Source organism: Schistocerca gregaria, chromosome 8, assembly GCF_023897955.1.
Source record: "Schistocerca gregaria isolate iqSchGreg1 chromosome 8, iqSchGreg1.2, whole genome shotgun sequence".
NCBI lineage: Eukaryota > Metazoa > Arthropoda > Insecta > Orthoptera > Acrididae > Schistocerca > Schistocerca gregaria.
In genome coordinates this window covers 352,427,471-352,433,470 of record NC_064927.1, presented here as the reverse complement: position 1 = coordinate 352,433,470, position 6,000 = coordinate 352,427,471, and the positions used below count along the sequence as shown (strand labels likewise).

The following is a 6,000-nucleotide window of genomic DNA, read 5'->3' as shown; positions in this document are numbered from 1 at the left end:
ACTTTTTTTTTTCATTTTTCTATCTGTATAATCTACATTATATGTATCACACAGTGACATGGTTTGAGTGATTACTAGTGTCTAGTGTATACATGTTGTGCTATCCAAAAGTTTTTGATTTAAAAAGTTCTTACTACTCCTGCTTAATGATTGCTATTATTTTTTTGAAACATGCTCTTAGTAACTAAATTTGACGTAGTGGACTTCCATATATACACTCCTGGAAATTGAAATACGAACACCGGAATTCATTGTCCCAGGAAGGGGAAACTTTATTGACACATTCCTGGGGTCAGATACATCACATGATCACACTGACAGAACCACAGGCACATAGACACAGGCAACAGAGCGTGCACAATGTCGGCACTAGTACAGTGTATATCCACCTTTCGCAGCAATGCAGGCTGCTATTCTCCCACGGAGACGATCGTAGAGATGATGGATGTAGTCCTGTGGAACGGCTTGCCATGCCATTTCCACCTGGCGCCTCAGTTGGACCAGCGTTCGTGCTGGACGCGCAGACCGCGTGAGACGACGCTTCATCCAGTCCCAAACATGCTCAATGGGGGACAGACCCGGAGATCTTGCTGGCCAGGGTAGTTGACTTACACCTTCTAGAGCACGTTGGGTGGCACGGGATACATGCGGACGTGCATTGTCCTGTTGGAACAGCAAGTTCCCTTGCCGGTCTAGGAATGGTAGAACGATGGGTTCGATGACGGTTTGGATGTACCGTGCACTATTCAGTGTCCCCTCGACGATCACCAGAGGTGTACGGCCAGTGTAGGAGATCGCTCCCCACACCATGATGCCAGGTGTTGGCCCTGTGTGCCTCGGTCGTATGCATACCTGATTGTGGCGCTCACCTGCACGGCGCCAAACACGCATACGAGCATCATTGGCACCAAGGCAGAAGCGACTCTCATCGCTGAAGACGACACGTCTCCATTCGTCCCTCCATTCACGCCTGTCGCGACACCACTGGAGGCGGGCTGCACGATGTTGGGGCGTGAGCGGAAGACGGCCTAACGGTGTGCGGGACCGTAGCCCAGCCTCATGGAGACGGTTGAGAATGGTCCTCGCCGATACCCCAGGAGCAACAGTGTCCCTAATTTGCTGGGAAGTGGCGGTGCGGTCCCCTACGGCACTGCGTAGGCTCCTACGGTCTTGGCGTGCATCCGTGCGTCGCTGCGGTCCGGTCCCAGGTCGACGGGCACGTGCACCTTCCGCCGACCACTGGCGACAACATCGATGTATTGTGGAGACCTCACGCCCCACGTGTTGAGCAATTCGGCGGTACGTCCACCCGGCCTCCCGCATGCCCACTATACGCCCTCGCTCAAAGTCGGTCAACTGCACATACGGTTCACGTCCACGCTGTCGCGGCATGCTACCAGTGTTAAAGACTGCGATGCAGCTCGTATGCCACGGCAAACTGGCTGACACTGACGGCGGCGGTGCACAAATGCTGCGCAGCTAGCGCCATTCGACAGCCAACACCGCGGTTCCTGGTGTGTCCGCTGTGCCGTGCGTGTGATCATTGCTTGTACAGCCCTCTCGCAGTGTCCGGAGCAAGTATGGTGGGTCTGACACAGGAGTGTATTTTTAATAGCTTATGTGCTTATTATGTCTTATAGAACATCGTAATGTGTATTGTAGTAGTAACAGACTAAGGCTAAGTTGAATAGGCATTGCTACGGCAACACTGAGAGCACCATTAACCTGTTTCATGTACGCCAGTGGACGGATTACCACGAGGCGAGAGTGGCGAGCTGACGACTATACTGCACATCTGCTAGTAGGCGCAGCATCGACACTACAGCCACTCCCCACCCCCTTTTAGTGTAGAGAATGCTCCCTTGTGACGCAGTGCTGTGAGAAATGAAATAATTTCATTTTTCATCTGGATTTTTTACGGCCTAGTGCTGATGAAGGTTCTTTAGTTTTTGTCTAATAGTGACACGAGTGATACTGACTACTTGGAGTAGCAGTGAATGTTTGTGTTTTTCTATTACTTTTTTTATCTCCTTCTTTCAGGCACCTGCCTATCATATCTAATCTATAGTAATTGTAATTGTAAAATTTTCTTTTTCAGGGACTTAATATTCTTGTCTCTTATTGTATGAACTCTTTGTTTATCCACTGTATTGTAACTGTGTTTTGCTATACTTAATATTCTTGTGTCTTATTGTATGAACTCTTTGTTTATCCACTGTATTCTAACTGTGTTTTGCTATACAGCTTGCACTGTAGGCAGGGTTCTTTTATTATGAAAATTTTGTGTCTTTGACAATTGTTCTTTATAATTCCATGATTGTGAGTAACTCACGTCTGGTCCACAATGTGGCAATGGGTCTATGCCTGTGGGATGGGTCAGTGTACCCCCTCCCCTTACACTATCTCTTTAACCCCCTGTAGTAGGGAATTATCTAGATTTCGATATTCTCTTCGACAATTCGAAAACTTTTGCGTGCGGGAATATAAGTGTCTTGTCATATCGCTGGTTTAGTTGTGGAGTATCTTTGCGGGCAGCCGCATCAGTCGACACGGAACTGTTATATTGTGTAGTGTGTAGCTCTGCATGTGAGAGACATTGTTAGTATGGAAATTGAAGTGTTCCTGCAATTGTTATTACAGTAAAGTGATAAAATAAGTAAATGATTCAGAGCAAAGTGCGTCAAGAAGTAATTTTAAAATGAGCAGTGCTGCTGATAACGTATTTGTGTATCCGCTCGATGAGTGTCGTACTGTACTGTATCAATCATCCGCGCCGTGTACGGTCTCACAGAATAAACTGATGTGAATCAGTAAAAAATTAGTCACCATAAGATGTTGCAGTCAAGTGCCAGTGTTTTGTAGCGACCGTGAGAACGTGCGTTCGGTCATCGCGTTCCGCATTATCAACAATCAGCTGCGTGGGGTCGGTTAAGCGTGCGCTCGTCCGAATGATATTGTGGACTGGTAATCATCCATTAAATGGGATAACACTCCTGAATTAAGATGTAAACTGTGCAACCTGCGTCTCAGAATATAGTTCTTCACACCAAACGTCGGACAGTGTTGCGTTTTAACGTTGAGTGGCTCCCCTAAACCCGCTTACATATTTGGACGATAATTTCAGGCAAGCCAGCAGCATTGTGAAGCTGAACTCTACGACCGCTGCGGGATTATCGGGTACGTGGTGTGAACAGGGCGTACGGTCAAGAAGAGCAGAAATGACAACGAGCTTTTGGGCCCCCACCCCCATTAGTACTCCTAGGCGTGTTACATATTGTAATCAATATTACTTATATGAAACATCCTGGTAGATTAAAACTGTGTGCCCGACCGAGAATCGAAGTCGGGACCTTTGCCTTTCCTGGGCAAGTGCTTCGGTAGCTCAGATGTTTGGGGGGGGGGGGGGGGGGGGGGGCGTAGCTCAGATGGTAGAGCGCTCGCTTAGCGTGCGAGAGGTACTGGGATCGATACCCAGCGCCTCCAGAATTTTAACAAGCGGGCACGGTAGCTCAGCGTGTTCGGTCAGAGGGTTACGCGCCCTCTGTAATAAAAAAAAACGGAGTCAATCGATCAAAAACGAACATAAATGGATGTCTTACGACGTCCGCCCTGACCAGATGAAACGAACAAAAGCGAACAAAATGAGATTAAAAAACAAAAAAAAAATGGTAGAGCACTTGCCCGCGAAAGGCAAAGGTCCCGAGTTCGAGTCTCGGTCGGGCACACAGTTTTAATCTGCCAGGAAGTTTCATATCAGCGCACACTCCGCTGCAGAGTGAAAATCTCATTCTGGAATATTACTTATATGTTTTCATGTGCTTCAGAAGGGCATTTAATAAGAGAAACTGTGTCCAACATGGTAGTAAACATCTCTGTTTCACCCTATAATGGACGGGCTGCAGGTCCAGGCCCTTGTAATAATTGTAATGTTGTTCTTGTTTTTATTTCTCTTGTAAAAGCTTATTCATTTCACAAGTTTGTTAATTTGTAAGGAAAACAATTTTGTGATTATATGTTGGAAAATAAACAGATTGTGTGAAAAGGAAGTTACATTGGTGGGTCCTCCCTTCCACATTTTCCTTAGCACAATTAAATACCACGTCTCACCTCCACTTGTGGTTGATTTTAACGCATTGCTCTTTTTAGTTCTTTTTTAAAACAATAATGTTGTAAAACTTAACTTTTGCCAAGTTTTTAAATAAAAGACTTAAAAATATTACCACTCAATTCAGCCCTACCACTTACTGTTATTCACACAATCATTATTAGTAACTGGAATTATACCTCCTTACTAATGAAATGAAATTAAGTCCCAAACTGTTTCACAGAGCATATGGGAACGATGCAGGACACCCGCACTGCCGTACTAGGCAATGTCCTCTGACCATAATGGGGGTGAATGATGATGATGAAGACGACACAACACCCAGTCATCTCAGGGCACGTGAAAATCCCTTACCCTGCCGGGAATCGAACCCAGGATCCTTTGCTCGGGAAGTGATAACGCTACCTCGAGACCACGAGTGCAGACCTTCGTCACTAGACTACGTTATAAGATAAAATGCACTTGTGTGCAAAATTTGAGTCTTAGGTACCTTTCACATCATATGCCACTGCTAAGTAATATATGTCGATGAAACATGAACTATACACAGAAAATACTGCTACAGTATAGTAAACAAGGTAACTGAAAGAAATATGCAGTGAGATGAATAGAAATAACACTTTCATTCGAAAGCAGTAATTTCACTGAAGTCGCCGCAATTCATGATGCTTCGCTAGACATTACAAAAGGCGGTACTTAATTGTGAGTGTGACACCAGTACATGCACTGCAACATACGGTCATGCTAATCCTGTTGTAAGGTGCTCTATTCCTCCACGACCAGAACTGACAACAGCTTGTGAGGTAACGGGAGAGATGTGATGCCTGGAATTATTCTAAGTTCAGAGTTGGCGAGGCTGCATGGGAGCCTCTAGGTAGACCGTGGCCCAGCAGCAATCACATGGTACAGAATGTTAGCTGAGCATGAGAGGCATCCCCAGTGAGTGGTCCAGCTGCGTGGTTGGGAATTCCACGGTGACCTTGTTTCGATGAAGGAGAGTACCAAATATGGCGGATATTGTGAATCCCCCATGGCAGACATTTCACAGTTTGTATAAAAACTAATAGTAGCCAGACAAATCATGATACCTCAAAAAGAAACATGTACATTAATATTATATGCACGACGATTCTGATGGTGTAATCAGATTTTCAATATCTCTATTAGCTTAAAGTTTAGTATCTGATGGTAAACTATACAAGTGATACCCAGCAACAAATTTCCAAAATCTAAATGGTTCATCCGATTTCGTCGGTCGACAGGTCTCTAGGAAGCTATTAGTGTCAACCTAAATTGGTATACATTACAGGCCTGTAACTTGAATAGTACATGAGTTATTGGAGGTCAAAGTAGTCAATTACTATCGATCGCATCCGGACTACAACTGCTCCACAGTTACACGAAAAAGCCGTAGCAGCATGCTATTTAGTCATCTGTGTCTTTGTATATATCAGATATATCCTATTCATGAAGACATTAGGCAACTGGCCTACCTTTGCTTGCTATTCCTTTGATATATGTTTATTTAATTTATTTATCTATTGAATAATGTGTTTTAGAACGTGTTTATGGTCCAGACGTACGAATGCTTATTTAATTTCAAGTTATATAAATATAAATCCAGTATTTCGAATGTGTTTCAAAGTGTTCGTGAGTGGGCGTTGGCTTGGAGATAGGGCAGGAGCACTCTAGCCAGTCACAGCGATCGTTCCAAAAAGGACACAAGGAGAGACTGTATGGAAGTGGGAGAGGAGAATTATTTACCGGAGTGGACCTGAGGCAGTGGTGAACAGTGCGGCGCGAGGGTCCGTTGCACAGTGTGGCACGGGACACAGGAAGTGCAAGACGCGACGGCACGACGGACGCAGGGTCGTGAGAGAGACTTGGAGTGTTGA

General features: G+C 45.2%; 1 non-coding gene across 1 annotated transcript; it reads left to right on the top strand.

Moving 5' to 3' along the window:
* The first annotated feature begins 3,410 nt into the window (after positions 1–3,410).
* Positions 3,411–3,483, top strand: Trnaa-agc (transfer RNA alanine (anticodon AGC)). Its single transcript has one exon. It is a non-coding gene; the product is annotated as a tRNA-Ala (tRNA).
* The last annotated feature ends 2,517 nt before the right edge of the window (positions 3,484–6,000 follow it).